Source organism: Peromyscus leucopus, chromosome 13 (assembly GCF_004664715.2).
Source record: "Peromyscus leucopus breed LL Stock chromosome 13, UCI_PerLeu_2.1, whole genome shotgun sequence".
NCBI classification, from domain to species: domain Eukaryota; kingdom Metazoa; phylum Chordata; class Mammalia; order Rodentia; family Cricetidae; genus Peromyscus; species Peromyscus leucopus.
The window spans coordinates 56,950,413-56,967,019 of NC_051074.1; positions in this window are offsets into that span (position 1 = coordinate 56,950,413).

Consider the following 16,607-nt stretch of genomic DNA (forward strand, 5'->3'; position numbering starts at 1 on the left):
AAGTAGTACTTTGAACTGTCGGGAATATTATTTTGTACTTACATAGCACCTTTCACCTCTTGATTTCTCAAAATGCTTTATGAATGGGCAGAAAGGGTTTATTTTAAGTCATGTCCAACTCTTAATGGGCCTGTGTTTAGGAAGTGGAAAAGCTGCCTATACTTCAAAAGTGTGTTCTTCCCTTTGGGAGTGATGCTAAGAAATGCTAGTATAGTAACAGTCCTTGAACTTCTGTGGTAGGCCACTAATGAGTTTATTCAGTAAGCAGCTATTAAATACCTGCCACATGCTAGCCACTGTCCTTAGATGCAGGGGCTGCAAAGGTGCATATGACCTGGCTTTTGCCTTTTGAAACCAGTATAATGGAAAAGGGGGCATGCGCTGAGTCCTTATGTACCAGGGTGCTGTGCAATGGTAGAAGCAAAAATGCCTGCATTTGCTTAGTTTGTAGCAGTCAGATAATACATGGGTCTAAATGTGCAGCGTAAGCCAAAATGCCCCTCCAGTTCTAGAACCAAACATTAAGGCTCTGCTTTAATGTTTTGGGGCAATGAATGAATTGGTTTTCTTTTATTATTTTATGCTCTAAATCTCTTGTTTTTAAGCCTTTTCTTCCCATCAGTGTTTTGTCTCCCTGTTTGTACTTGTGTGGATTCTAAAGGAAATAAATCCTGCCGCCGTCAGTGTGACTAGCCTGTGACTCTGCTACCCTCAAACTTTGCGGCGGCACACTAGGTAGTCTGTGCGCCTGTTAACAAAAGAAGCCTCTGGCGGGAGCTTAGAGGAGACACACCTGCTTAGCTTCTATAAAAGTGATACTGAACATTAAATGTTTCCAGGCAGGACATGGTTCCTTGTTCCTTGTATGTGGTCTGACTTGTTGACAATGTATATCATTGTCTAGTAAAATCAACAACCGTCAATTTCCAAACCACTTTCCTGTTCTTAGAATTTTTCTAGCCATCCCCTATGCACTTTTAAATATTGCTGTTTTGTATAGTTGATTTCAAATAACCCTTGGTGATTTTTAATCTTGAGAATTGAATATAGTTCTCAAAGTTAAAATTTGATTTTAAACCATTCTTGGGAAAATTTAATGTATTATCAGTTAAAATAGTTAACATAGCTTAAGTTTGTTTATCTCCTTGCTGTTTATGGAAAATAAGCTTTGCATTAGAAATGCAGATGAGAGGAGACTGCTTGAGTGACATTTTCCTGATGGAGGTCATTCAAGGATGGATAAGGGGGGGGGGATGTTAAAGGCTGGGACCTCAAGATTTTGACCAAATAGACGCTCTGATTTTTGGATTGTTTAATGCTCTTGTTAATAAGAAAAGCATTTTGTGATAAACCCTTGTGAAAGATGTTATGTGAAGTTTTAACTCTTCTCAGAGACCTTTAGCACTTGGTTTTGATGTTTCTTAAGGCAAAATTTAGGCAGGAAGAATTAATGTTCTTATGGGGAAAGAGGGTGGGTTTTTCTCTGGGCTTTCCCCCATGGGCCATTGCCCTCTGATGGAATTGATTTCTTTGGCTGTTTGATTCTTTTTTTTTTTTTTAATATTGTATTTTTAAAATTTGTTGTATGGTGCCCTATGAGCATCACGTACCACCAGATAAATAAAATTTATTATATTTAAAGTCTTAGTATACCAGTTCTTAATCTCAGTTGACTGTATGGTATTGTACTGTGTATGCTCTGTTGTGGTTTACTATTTTAATTAGAGCTCCTTGGGTTGCTGGCCAAACACCTGAAGTTAAATGCCAGGACATGGTTTTCTTCATGAAATTAGGAACTGAGGTGGGCACGGTGACACAGGCCTCTTACCCCGCACTTGAGTGAGGCAGAGGCAGGAGGGTTGCAAGTTTCCATAAGACTGCCAGAAAGCCAACAAAACAAAAACGAAAGCAAGTTGAAGAATAATTGCAGCTCTATCAGATAAGTAGTCTGGCTCAGGTTTCCAGTGGAATTTACATTTTGTAAGGTTAATTGAAGAGATAGGAAGATAAAATACAGCAATCCCAGAATTACTCTTTCTGCACTAACATTTAGGCCACATAAATCCTATGTGTGGGGATGGCCTATAAATGTACCCCCAACTTCTGGCTTAGGTGCCAGGGACATCCCATCTCATATGTGACCACCAAAAATGCTTCTGGGCATCAACTTTCATCCTTTGTGGAAGTAAAATCTTCCAAGGTTGGGGAACACAGCTAGCTTCAGACTTGGGGGATTTTGAAAGGCTGACTTTAAATTCCTGGTGGTCCTTCCTCTACCTTCCTGCGGCTGGGACCACAGGCTCATGCCACCGTGCCTATCTGGACTCAACGTCTGCTAAAGTATAGGATGTGTAGAAAGCATTTTGTTTTAAGCAAAAATGTCTGGAAAGTAACTAGAGGTTACTTTTTTTTTTTTTTTTTTTTTTTTTTTTTTGGGTAAATGACCATGTAAGTTCTGTGGAAAGTCAGCTGTGAGAATTTGTTCAGTTGTCTGTCCTCAGAGCATCTGTATCGTACACTTGGAGTCTGGTGCAAGAGTTCAGTGCCATCAGCACCTAAGGAGGCTTGTTGCTCCATTTGGACTGCTGCTGGTCTCTTAAGACCTGAAGTGATAACATAGGTAAGTTTGGCAGACGTCATAGCAAAGTTAGAACTCTTGAGATCTTAGACTGCATTTACTGTGTACTCGAGCTGCTTAAGTTGCCTTTAAGAGAACAATGTAATTATCTTCTAATGCCTTGGATATCTCATGTAATCAGCTTTTACAACCCAAGTTAATACATAGCCTTTTAATCTTAAGTTTATGTACTCTTAATGCTTCTGACCCAGAATAATGTATGTGTATGTTGCTGAATGCAGCCAACAAGTTGGAAGCAACCTTATACAACATTGCCTGCCATAAATATTGCTTGATAATGTATGTTTGCAGTAGAGAGTGTTTCTGGGTCAGATGGGGTCAGTAAAGTTACTTCTTCCCTGGTAAAACTCTTATTAAAGATTTCTGTAAAGTGTCCCTCATTCCTTACCCATGCGGTGCCTTCTGTGCTGTTCAGGAAATACTGAGGAAAGACCTTTGTTAGCGACAGCAACAAGGACAGACCACACAGGGAAAGGCACAGAGTTTGACCAAATAGACGGAGGAAAGTGACCACAAAGAAGACAGAAGGAAAGAAGGAGAGAGTTCAGATTTGGGCACACTTTTAGTCAAATCCATTCCAGAGGAAGACTTTTTCTTCCTTCCTGCAACATTGACACATTGAATCTCAGGTCATCTGTAGTACATTAACCAATACAGACATTGGCATAGGAAGCTGTGGTGGTGGCCTCTGGGACCTCCTTGACCAACAGAATAACAACTTTACAGTCTGCTCTTCCAAAGTGATCACTGGGCCTTCAGAGAAGGGGATGTGTGGTGGTTTGAATTATAAATGTCTGCCCTCGTTTTGGGCATTTGAATCCTTGGTCCCCAGTTGGTGGTAACCTGGGGAAGTTTAGGAGTGGCCTGTTGGAGGATGTGTGTCACTGAAGGTGGCCTCTGAGGTTAAAGGTCGGTTTCTAGTTTGCTCTTGTGGCTTCTTGCTTGGGAGTTTCCTGCCCCTGGCACCGTTTTTGCCACAGCTCCCTGCCGTGACTGACTCCTTGGTCACAGCAACAGAAAAGGAACTAATCCAGGGCTGTGATGACAGATGTCCCGCTTGGAACCGAGAACTCTGTTGTTTCTTGCTTGGCCTGACCAGCTGTGGGTCTCTATAATTATCTATTGCAAAAAGAGCTTCCCTGGTGAAGGTTGAGAGATACATTAATTTATCAGTATGAAGATAAGAACTTAGAGCAGTGTCTTTCAACCTTCTTCATGCTACTGCCCTTTAATGTAGTTTCTCATGTTGTGGTGAACCTCAACCATTAAGTTGTTTTTGTTGCTACTTAATAACTGTAATTGTGCTACTGTTGTGAATTGTAGTATAAATATCTGATATGCATGATATATGATATACGACTCCTGTGAAAGTTGTTTGACCCCCAAAGGGGTTGTGACTCACAGGTTGAGAAACACTGACTTAGCTGGCCAGTTTATTACTGTTTATTCAGCAGAATAATAGAGTAGATTCTCCTAGTGCCTAAGATTAGCTAGATAATGGAATTTGTTTGTTTGTTTGTTTTCATGACAGGGTTTCTCTGTGTAGTTTTGGTGCCTGTCCTGGAACTCACTCTGTAGACCAGGCTGGCCTCGAATTCACAGAGAGATCCACCTGGCTCTGCCTCCTGAGTGCTGGGATTAAAGGCGTGCACCACCACCGCCTGGCTGATAGTGGAATTTTGATCCAAATTAATGATACCAGGCCCTAGTTCTGTCTTGTGAATCAGGCTTTAAATCTAATGAGACAGTGATTGGTTACTCCTGTAACATTCATGCCACTTTTTTGCCAACATACATGTTATTCCAAGGCAGTCTTCATTGTGCTCACAGTGTGCACAGTTGGGTAGGACTGCTGGTGAGCATAGGACCTTCAGGTGGGAAGACCAGTTCTGGGTAGGAAGAGGAAAACCAGCCCTGATTCCATTGGGAAGGAAATACGGTAGGATGTGAGCACATAGTTTGTCCATGCCGTATTATTGTCTAAATACAAAAATACTCAAGTACCTCAGAAACCAATGGAATAGGTCATTTGGGCAGAACAGACAACAAAGAACAAACCCTGGGTTAGCGCTGCCTTCTGTGGCCTTGAAGTGTGCTCTTCATCCTAGGTGCCCCATAGTTCATTTGCAGAATATGTGTGTATTTGGAAGCAGATTCCTAAGCACTAGCAGGATCTTACCGGGAGAACTGCTCTGGGCTAGTGCCATCATTGTGTGGTCTGCAGATTGGCCTCAGTATCGTGGGATTCTGAGGAACACATGGGTTTTACCTATCCCTACTGAGAATGAGATTCCCGTGTGACTCAGCATGTCCGAAGTTGTTGATCCCTCTCCATTCCCAGGCTGGCAGTGACAGATGATGAAAGAAATTGTCCTAGGGTTTTTATGCCATGTAGAGAAACCATGACCACAACAACTCTTATAAAGAAAACACTTAATTGAGGGTGGTGTGCTCTTACAGTCTCACACAGGTTTGGTCCATTATGATCATGACGGGGAGCATGGTAGTCTGCAGGCAGACATGGTGCTGGAGCTGGAAGTCGACTGACTGTCACGTTGAGGGAAGCTTGAGAAAAAGAGACTTCAAAGCCTGCCTCACAGTGACACACTTCCAATAGAAGGTGTGCGTCATCCAGCCTCCAACAAGACCACCCTTCCTCCAACAAGGCCACACCTCCTAATAGTGCCACTCCCTGAGTTTATGGGAACCACGTACATTCAAACCACCACAGGAATGGAAATACCTGTTTGTGCAAACAGCGAGAGGTAATCAGAGTACCTCCAAGAAGGTTCGTTGCCAGAGGCAGGCGGATCTCTGTGATTTCAAGGCCAGCCTGTTGTACACAGATGAGTTCCAGGACAGCCAGGGCAATGGAAAGATATCCTGTCAAAAAAAAAAAAAATTTTTTTTTTTTAAATAAAACTGTTTCTTCCAACAGAGTTGGCCAGGCCACTGGAGTGAAAGTCCTTGTCGGTGTCCATGGTAGTTTGAATGTAATTGTTCTTCATAAGCTCATAGGAAGTGGTATTGTTAGGAGGTGTGGCCTTGTTGGAGTATGTGTGTCACTATGGGGGTGGGCTTTGAGGTCTCCTTTGATCAGGCCCAGCGTGACACTCAGGCCACTTTCTTTGCCTGCAAGATGTAGGACTCCCAGCTGCTTCTCCAGCACCGCCTGCACACCGCCGTGTCCCACCACGATGATAATGGACTGAACCTCTGAACTGTAAGCCAGCCCCAATTAAATAGAGTTGCCATGGTCATGCTGTCTCTTTTCTCTTTTTTCTTTTTCTCAAGACGGTTTCTCTGTGTAGCTTTGCGCCTTTCCTGGATCTCACCTGGTAGCCCAGGCTGGCCTCGAACTCACAGAGATCTGCCTGCCTCTGCCTCCCGAGTGCTGGGATTAAAGGCGTGCGCTACCGCCGCCTCCCATCACGCTGTCTCTTCACAGCAACATAAACCCTAAGACACTCTCTATCCATGATACTTTTCCTGCTACTTCCTCCTTGACATTGGTTGTTGGGGAACACTGAACCACAAATGTTCACGGCTGTGGTGTTAGCCAGCCTGGAGGAGCCGGACAGCCTGGTGGAGCCCTCTCTGCCTTTGCTGTGAGGGAAGAGAACAGGGCGTCACTACAGCACAGGTGACTGGTTGGTTCTGGCATTAGTCCTCTAGGTGTGCCAATTACTGGCTCTGTGACCTTGGGCAAGTTTTCCAATTCATAAACAGGCATAACAGTAGTTTTTTTTTCCTTCGGTAAGTGGTGGTCTTAGGTCAAGAGGAACTGAGATTATATGTATCTCAGCATCCTGTTGTAATGCTGATAGCAGTATTTCTATTATCACGAAGGAGACTTCGTGGCTTGAGGAGAGATCACTTTGGAAATAACTCCGATAAGCTCATCAAGGGACATTTAGGACTTCTCTGTCATTTCCAGGGGCTGCAGGGTATTTCCAGCTCAGGCCAAGCACCTGGAAAAGAGAAAACACTGAAGTAGCAGTGCCAGGAGAGAGTGTCAGAATGCAGCTGAGTCCAGTTCTCTGTGAGGTCAAAAGGACAGTGTTTCTTCACGTGGTTAAGGAAGGAGTCCGAGAAGGACAGCAGATTTGAGCTTAGCCTTTTAGGAACAGCAAGGTCTGCATTATGTATTTGAAAGGAAGAGTGCATAGCCTTGGTGAGGAAGGGAAGTGAGAAAGCTTGGGCTGGCACTCAACAACACAAAACCACTTGTATGGACGGTTGCTAACGAAGGAATCACTCCTGATTCAGGCGGGAATGGGGTCATCAAGAGTGTCAAATATTTAAGCCACATATGTGGTAGTGCCCATTTGTAATCCTAGCCCTCGTGAGGCAGAGTTGGAGCATGGAATCCACCGCCAGCCTTGGCTGTGTAGAGGTTCCCTCCTCACCAACAAAAGTCAAATTAGGAGATTGGCACGGCGGCTCAGCAGTTAGGAAGGCTGGTGCTCTTAGGAAGGATCTGAGTTCAGTTCTGAGCACTTGCGCAGCTGGAAGTGATCCAGTGTCTCCCCTCTGGACTCTCAGGACACATACACTTATGTGCACACATCCACACATAGGCATAAAGGAAAATAATTATTTTATGGGTATGTTTGCCCTGTACGTGTGCGTGCACACGCGTGAGCAAACACCATAAGTGTGCCTGGTATCTGTGGTCAGAAGGATTGGATCCTCGGGAACTGACATTACAGATGCTTGTGATCCACAGTGTGGGTGCTGGGACTCAAACCCAGGTCCTCTGCAAGAGCAGCCAGTGCTCTTAACCACCAGCCCATCTCTCCAGCACCAACGTAAGTAGTTCAAAGCCAACCTCTGATACATGAGGTCCTTTCTTAAAAAACAAAGCCAAAAAACGTTATCATAGTTACAACTTTTTGTTCAAATAAAAAATTAAAAATCTACACTTAATAAGTAACAGCCCGGTTCATATGTTAATGCTTGTTAATTTTAGAATTTACAAAAAAAATAACTGCTCACTTATTTTTTACAATAGCCTTCCGAAGCAGACATTGATTTCTGTTCTGAGAGGTTGAGAAGTGGCACCTAATCAGCTGGCCCTGGTTTGACCCCAAGCCGATACTTCCATCAATGAACACATTTAGTATTATTCTACACTCCCTTAACTGCTAACGCTGCCTTTTTGGCCCTTGGTATTGTAGAATAAAAAACAAAAACAAACAAACAAAAAAACCTTTTTGTGGTACCAGGAGCTGAAACAGTGGCATTGCACATGCCAGGGACGCTCTCTACCAACAGAAACACATCCTCTGTATTTGATTTTGAGACAAGGTTCACCCAGCAGCCCCAACTGACCTCGAACTGGAGACTTCTGCCAGAGCCCCGTAGTTCTGGGATTTCAGGTGTGCGTCACTATGCCCAGCTCAGTTCCTCTCTGGCTGTTGCCTGAACTGGCTGCCCTGCCTTGGCACATTCAAGTGGTGCTTTTCAGAAAGGACCATGGCTTCCTCTTGACCTGACTGGCCCCTGCCGGTTCTAACACAGGCTCCCTTGATGGTACGTGGTCTGGGGCTCTAAGATGCGGCCGCGCCGGGATCCACACTGCTCATCACTCCACGTTCAGGCTTCTCTTCACTCAAGTGTCTGCTCTGCTGGTCTGTGTATGCCGTGGGAGCGTGGACTGGACCCCCTGCTTATCCTCCCATCCCCGGCACCAGCTTTCTTGAAGGGGACATATGCCCAGGGACTTGGTGTGAAAGCTGTCCCCTGAATTATTTCCTGCTGCCGAAAGTTGTGTAGGAAATTGGAAGCACGGAAGTAAGTAGACATATTTTCAAGCAAATCATTGTTTACAGGGCTCACCCCCAGACTGAGGCGGCTGTATTGTTGAAAAGCTTTGTTCAAAGCATTCTGATTTCTGTAGGACGCTTAATTTCCGACAGGGGGCAGCAACACCCAGGAAAAGAAAGGCTTGGCCCTTCTGAATGGCACGACAGTGAGTCATTTGAGAAGAACACGGCCCCAGAAAAGGCTGCCAAGAACGGTGTATTCTTCTTAATTGAATAATTAATATGTAATATTTTTGATCTATGTTTTAAAAGAACAAAAGACATTTAAATATAATATAGACAATCATCTCTATTTTACTACAAAGTTATTTAAAAATTGAGTGCTTATTTTTTTTTTTTTTTTTGCCAGCATCTGACCATACATAATTTATAAACCTTCAGACTCTGTCGAACGGTAGCGGGTAATATTCTGTGCCTAGCACTGATGCGGATGAAGCCCCCAAGGACCACACAGCATCATACTGCGTCTAGGTGAGGGAGTCCAGATTCACAGGTGAGCTGTTTGGCTCGAGAGCCTGTTTTTAGCACTTCTTCATCTGCTCCTTCCCAGACACAGCCCCTTTTCTGCTGGACACTGATTCAAAAAACAAAGGCATGTATTTGTTTTTATTTTACATGTATGAGTATTTTGATAGCATGTGTGTATATGCATGTGTGCAGTGCCCACAGAGGGCAAGAGGGCGTTAGATCCCCCAGAAATGGAGTTAACAAACAACTGTGAGCCACTACATGGGAGCCTGAACCTGGGTCCTCTGCAAGAGCAACACGTACTTTGTTTTTTGAGACAGCGTTTCTCTGTGTAGCCCAGGCTGTCCTCGAACTCACAGAGATCCGCCTGCCTCTGCCTCCCGAGTGCTGGGATTAAAGGTGTGTGCCACCACTGCCGGGCACAAGCACTTTTAACAGCTGAGCCACCTCTTCAGCCCCTACATTGACCCCCCCCAATTTTGAAGTTAATTTTAGTTAAATAAAATAATGGGTTTCCTTATAACATTCTCATACGTGCATCATTGTACTTTGCTTATATACCGCCCCCACTGTCCTTTCTCTCCTTCCTATCCTATGCCTCACTGATCCCTTTCTGCCCTCAAATTGTCTGCTTTCTGCTTACACACACACACACACACACACACACACACACACCACATTATATGTACATATTTTAAAAATACAGGTTGTTTATGTGAGAGAAAACATGCATTATCTGTCCTTTTGGGTTTGACTTATTTTGCTTAACTTACCTCCAGTTCCATCCCTTTCCCTAAAAAGATGATACTTTCATTTTTTATGGCTGAATAAAATTATACAGTGTACATGTAATAATTTTCTTTATCCCTTCATCTACTGATGGGCATCTAGGTCAATTTCATATCTTGGTTTTTGGAAATAGTACACCAATAAACGTGGATGTGAAAGGTTATCTGTGGCATGTTGACTTCAATTCCTTTGGGCATATTTCCAGGAGTGGTAAAGCTGGGTCATTTTTCAGGTCTATTTTTAGAGTTTCTAAGGACCTTCAGCATTGATTTCCATAGAGGCTAAAGTAGTTTACCTTCCCACCAGCAGTGTGTAAGGATTTATTTTCCCCTGAATCCTCATCAGCATCTGTTGTTTAGTTTTTCTTTCTTTCCTTCTTTTTAAACATTTGCTTCTTTTTTTTTTTTATGTATATGGGTGTTTTGCCTGCCTTATGTATGTGCAGCACATGCATGCAGTGACATCTGCGGCCAGAAGAGGGCGTCAGATGCTCTGGACCTGGAATTACAGTCGTTAGCTACTATGTGGTGCTAGGAACTGAACTCAGATACTCTGCAAGAGCAGCAAGTGCTTTCTCTCTCTCTCTCTCTCTCTCTCTCTCTCTCTCTCTCTCTCTCTCTCTCCCTCTCTCCCTCTCTCCCTCTCTCCCTCTCTCCCTCTCTCCCTCTCTCCCTCTCTCCCTTTCTCTCTCAACTTCCTTTTTATTTATTCTTTGTGTCTTCCATATCATGCCTCCTGATCCCACCCATCTCCCCATCCCCCAGAATAAAACAAAATAAAATGTAAGAGAAAAAAGAAGAAAAAAAAAGGAGAAAGGGAGATTCTCATCGTGGAAGCTGCAGTGTGACACACAAAGTCACGCAGTAAACCCCTTTATCTGTGCATTTTTACAGGCAGGCGTTTATCGCAAAGAATCATTGGTCCACTCCAAGGCCCCTGGCCTCTGCTACACCATCCATGCTGGGCCCTCCCTGGGACTCTCCTTGGACATCCTGTTGCCGCCCTGTGTCGTGGAGATCCTGCAGCTTTGGGTCTGCAGAACCAATCCCAATGCTCCAGCAGATCAGAGATGGGGTGGACGTTGGGGTTCTGGGCCCCGGTAGTTGGTCAGCTCTCCAGCTCTCCAGTTCTCCCCTGTCTTCACCACCAGGGGGAGCTCTCCAGCACTGTCCTGGCTAGTTCACCCCTTATAGCCACGAGCAAGAGGCGGAGCCAGTTCTCTGGCTTTCACATCCCCGGGGGCAGTTCTCCCACACCTACACCATCAGGGACAGCTCTACTGTGTTGTCCAGGCAAGGCACAGGCCACTCTCCTGAGTGCTGCAGCTGATGAGGGGCAGGGACAGCTCTCCATCTGCCTCAGGCGATGGTGGGTGGGTGGGTGGGTGGGGGGAGGGTATCTCTCCCCTGCCCATGCCACCACATGACAGATGAGTAATAGTGCAGCTCTCCCATGCCCACAACTTCGGGGCTGGCTCACCCACACCTCAGCCAACAGGTTTGGCTCTATTGTGCTGCCCGGGTGAGGGGCAGGGCCTGTGCTCCCAAGTGCCGTAAGTGTTCTTAATCACTGAGCCATCTTGTAATTCTGACTGGGGGGAGATAGAATCTCAAAGTAATTTTAATTTGCATTTTCCTGATGGCTAAGGATGTTGAACAGTTTTTATATGTATTTTTTGGTCCATTTTTTTTATTTCTTCTTTTGAGAAAATTTTCTTCACTATATTTGTTCATCTATTTATATTTTTGTGCTTAATTTATAAAATTTCTTATAGGTTCTAGATATTAATCTCCTTTTTTTGGAGGGAGTTGGTTCAAGACAGGGTTTCTCTGTGTAGCCCTGACTGTCCTGGAACTCACTCTGTAGACCAGGGTGGCCTTGAATTCACTGAGATCTCCCTGCCTCTGCCTCCCGAGTGTTGGGATTAGAGGTGTGTGCCACCACTGCCCTGCCAGACTAATCTGTCAGATACATAGTTGGCAAATTTCCTTTACATTCTGTAGGCTGTCTCTTTATCAATTGCTGTGCAGAATTTTTTAAAAGCAACTATTAACAAATGGGACTGCATGAAACTTCTGTATAGCAAAGGGCACCATCATCTAAGCAAACTGGCATCCTACAGAGTAAGGGAAAGTCTTTACTAATTATACATTTGTTTGGTTTTGTTTTTGTTTTTCCAGACAGGGTTTCTCTCTGTAGTTTTAGTGCCTGTCCTGGATCTTACTCTGTAGACCAGGCTGGCCTTGAACTCACCTGGCTCTGCCTCCTGAGTGCTGGAATTAAAGGCGTGTGCCACCACCGCCTGGCCCAATTATACATTTAATAGAGGGTTGTTATCTATTAAATATACAAAGAACTAAAAAATCTTAACATCAAGGAAACAAATAACCCAACTTAAAAATGGGGGTCTAGAACTAAACAGAGTTCTGAACAGTCAAAACACAAAAGCCTGGGAAACACTTAAAATAAATGTCAATGTCTTTAGCCACTAGGGAAATGCAAGTTAAAACTACATTGAAATTTTATCTTACTTCTGTCAGATGGCCAAAATCAATAAAACAAATGATAAGAGTGAGGATGCTGGAAAGAGGACACTTACTCAGTTTGTGGGAGTGCAAACTGATACAGTTACCATGGAAAGCAGTGTAGCTGTGTAGTTGGAAGTTTTCCTGTGTCCTGCCCAGTCCCACAGCCGCTCGGTCCCAAGTAAACACACAGAGGCTTATATTAGTTATAAGCTGTATGGTCTATGGCTTGGGCTTCTTGCTAGCTAGATCTTTCATCTTAACACATTTCTATTAATCTATGTATTGCCATGTGGCTGTGGTATTACTGATCTGTTGGCATGTTGTTCCTTGGGTGGCAGGCTAGTGTCTCCTCTTCCTGCCTTTCTCTTTCCTGTATCTATGCTTGGATTTCCTGCCTGCCTCTAAGCTGCCTTGCCATAGACCAAAGCAGCTTATTTATTAACCAATGGGAGCAACATATATTCACAGCATACAGAAAGACATCCCACAGCATGTATGTTCTCAAAAAGCTGAAAATCAATCTACAGTAAGATCCAGCTGTACCATTCTTGGGCATATCCCCAAAGGACTCTACATCCTACTACAGAAAGACTTGCTCATCCATGTTCATTGCTGCTCTATTCATAAGAGCCAGAAAATGGAAATGGCCTAGGTGTCTTTTGACTGATGAGTGGATAATGAAAATGTGGTACATTTACACAGCGAAATATTATTCATTTGTTAAAAAAATGAAGCTATGAAGTTTACAAGTGAATGAATGTAGCTGTAAACAATCATCCTGAGTGATGTTGTGTGACCCAGACTCAAAAAGACAAATATTGTATTGTGGATGTTAGCTTCTAAGCTTTAGAAATGTGTATTTTGATCAGAATAACTACAGATGTTAGGTAGCTAGTAAGGGATGGGGGGGTGGGGGGGAGGAGGAGATAATCTTCTAAAGAAGGGGAAACAGAACATTGTGTTATAAAGGGGAAGTAAAACATGAGGATTAAAAGGGGAGGGGTAGCAGGGCAGTGTAAAGAAGGTTGAGACACTAACACTAAGGTCTTTTGAAAAGCCATATGGAGGCCGGATGGTGGTGGCGCACGCCTTTAATCCCAGCACTCGGGAGGCAGAGGCAGGCGGATCTCTGTGAGTTCGAGGCCAGCCTGGTCTACAAAGTGAGTTCCAGGAAAGGCACAAAGCTACACAGAGAAACCGTGTCTCAAAAAACCAAAACAAAAAAAAAAAAAAAAAAAAAAGAAAGAAAAGAAAAGCCATATGGAGACTTACCACTGTGGAGGCTCCCTAAAATATATACATATATGAAAGGAATCTAAACGGAGGTCACCAAGTAACAGGAGACATAATATTCCAACTAGTTATCATAAATCATCAACTAAAACCTCCAGTACCAGGAATGGGTTTTATCTTATTGAGTTGTTGGCCAAAAGGGTTCCATAGAAATCCCCAAACATCATTGGCTACTGTCAAGGCTATTGGTTACCTCTACAACCTGATGATAAAGGTCCTCTTGCTGAAGACACCACTTAAACATCACTGGACATGGAGAAATCGAGCTAGTACCCAACTAGAAATTTTACCTCTACTGACTGGTGTTCATGGTTCTGGAAGTACTTTGCATAGTACTGGAGGAGAAAAGCAGTCACCAGCTACAAACCCTGTCACCCTGTCTTAGTCAGGGTTTCTATTGCTGTGAAGAGACGCCATGACCAGGGAAACTCTTACAAAGGAAAACATGTCATTGGGGCTGGCTTACAGTTCAGAGATTTAGTCCATTATCATCATGGCAGGAAGCATGGTGGCATGCAGGTAGACATGGTGCTGGAGAGGAGCTGAGAGTTCTCTATCTGGATCCACAGACAGCAGGGAGGGAAGGAAGGGGAGAGGGAGAGGGAGACAGAGAGAGAGACCTATGCCTGGCTTGAGCATTTGAAACCCCAAAGCCCACACCTAGTGACAAATGCCCTCCCACAAGGCCACACTTACTTCAATAAGGTCACATCTCCTAATAATGCCACTCGCTGGTGACCACGCGTTCAAATCTGTGAACCTATGGGGGCCATTCCTATTCAAGCCACCCCAGTCACCCAGCTACAAACCCTGCCAGCTACAGCAGTGACCTTCCTGCAGGACACACTGGCACACTAGTGGCACAGTGTTACCGGAGTAACCAGCTACTTTCTGATTGGATTTCAGTCACTCCACGAGACGGAACTCATACCTGATGCTGCTCAAGTGGGTAGGAATCTGAGACTAGATGGACCCTAGGAAAAAACTCACTACTATTTTTTAATTAAAAATTTATGGGGTTGGGGATTTAGCTCAGTGGTAGAGCACTTGCCTAGCAAGCGCAAGGCCCTGGGTTCGGTCCTCAGCTGTGAAAAACAAATTATAACATAATTACATCACTCCCACCCTTCCCTGTCAGAAACTTAAATTTCATGCAATTCTTGGGATTATTTCCTGTCCTATTGGAAAGTCCTTGTTTATATCTTGAAATGTGTTCATTTAGTGGATTCAGAGTTCCTGATCTCATATTAAAGTTTTTGATTCATTCTGAATTGACTTTTGTATGGGGTGAGATAGAGCAATCCAATTTCCCTCTTCTACACGCGAGCATCCATTTTCCCCAGCACCATTATTAAAGAGGCTGTCTGTCTGTCTGTCTTTCCTCCAACCTGTGTTTTTGGCCCCTTTGTTAAGAGTCAGGTAGCTGTGGCTGTGCTGGCTTCTTTCTGGCTTTTCTGTTTTATCCCATCCTGATCTTGTAGCAGCACTGTGCTGCTGGTCTTGTTCCTGTGGTTCTGGAGTATAATTTAAGATCAGGTATTATGACACCTCCAGCTTCGCTCTTTCCGTTGAGGGTTGTTTTAGCTGTTTGGAATCATTTGTGCTTCCGTGTGAAATTTAGGCTTGGTTTTTTCTTCTTCCTATCTTTTTGTGAAGAAGGTTATGAGGATTTTGACGAGGATTGTCTTGAATCTGAAGCTCTCTTTTGGTGACATGGCCATTTTCACAATTTGAATTCTGCCGATCCATAAGCCTGAGAGCCATGCTCGACTTCTGTCTTCTTCAATTTCTTTCCTCGGTGTTTTGAAATTTCTACCACAGAACTTCTTTCCACCTCATTGTTAGGTTTAGCCCTCAGCCTTTTATTTTGAAGCTATCGTGAATAGGAGCTTTTAAACTTACGGTTTTTTCCTTTTTTTTTTTTTTTTTTTTTTTTTGGTTTTTCGAGACAGGGTTTCTCTGTAGCTTTGCGCCTTTCCTGGAGCTCACTTGGTAGCCCAGGCTGGCCTCGAACTCACATAGATCCACCTACCTCTGCCTCCCAAGTGCTGGGATTAAAGGCGTGCGCCACCACCGCCCGGCGGTTTTTTCCTTTTTGATAACTTTCATCCACAAGTTCTCTCTTTACATCATTTCCACCCTTTCTCCCTTTTAACTCTTCCCACGTTTCTCCCGACTCCCTCTCAAATTCTGACTGCTTCTACAATTATTTTTACAAGCATCAATATCTATTCCTATATTTATGTCCCATTTAGTGTCACTTTTATGTACACATGCTTAGGGCTGACCCCTGGGCTGGATAACATATCGGGGCTCATCTGTGAGAAGACCAGCTCTCCTCTCCCAGCAGCTGCAGTTTCATCTATAACATGAAAACAAGGAAACCTGCCAGTTTAGAAAGAGAGCCAAGGTGAGAGCATGTCAAAGTGTCCCTAACTGTGACTCGTCAGGGCAAATCTGGGGGCAGATGCTGTTTATTCTTTGGGCCGCTATGCATGCAGAATATTGACTTTCTTTGCCTCATTTGCTATCAAGAAAAATGTGTAGACGCTGGTGTCCTGAGTGCCCTCCTGTGTGCACGGGGGAGGCCAGGAAATGAAAACCATGTGGCTCCGACTCAGGCCTTGACGCTTCACATTTCCTCACAAGGAGGAAGAAAAGACGCCAGTGATGTTTTAGGAGATGATTAGGAGGGATATGACCTAGGCTTGCGCTCCTCGCCTGCTTGGGTTTCTCTTGAGCAATCGTTTCTGTTCTCTAGGCAGCTTCACAGCAAAATCACACTTCATTTGTTGAAATCTGACAAAATCGGACAATAAGAGGCTCCGGATGCTGTAGTAAAAATGACCTATAAAATTTAAATGAGCCTTGCATGACTTGGCCTCGGGCACTGTATTAGCCAGGGTTCTCTGGAGTAACAGGATTTATAGAATGCATCTCTCTCTCCATATAGAAAGGAGATTTATTAGGATGATTTATAGGCTGTGGTTCAGCTAGTCCAACAATGACTGGCTGTGAACAGAAAGTCCAAGAATCCAGTAGTTGCTCAGTCCACTAGCCTGG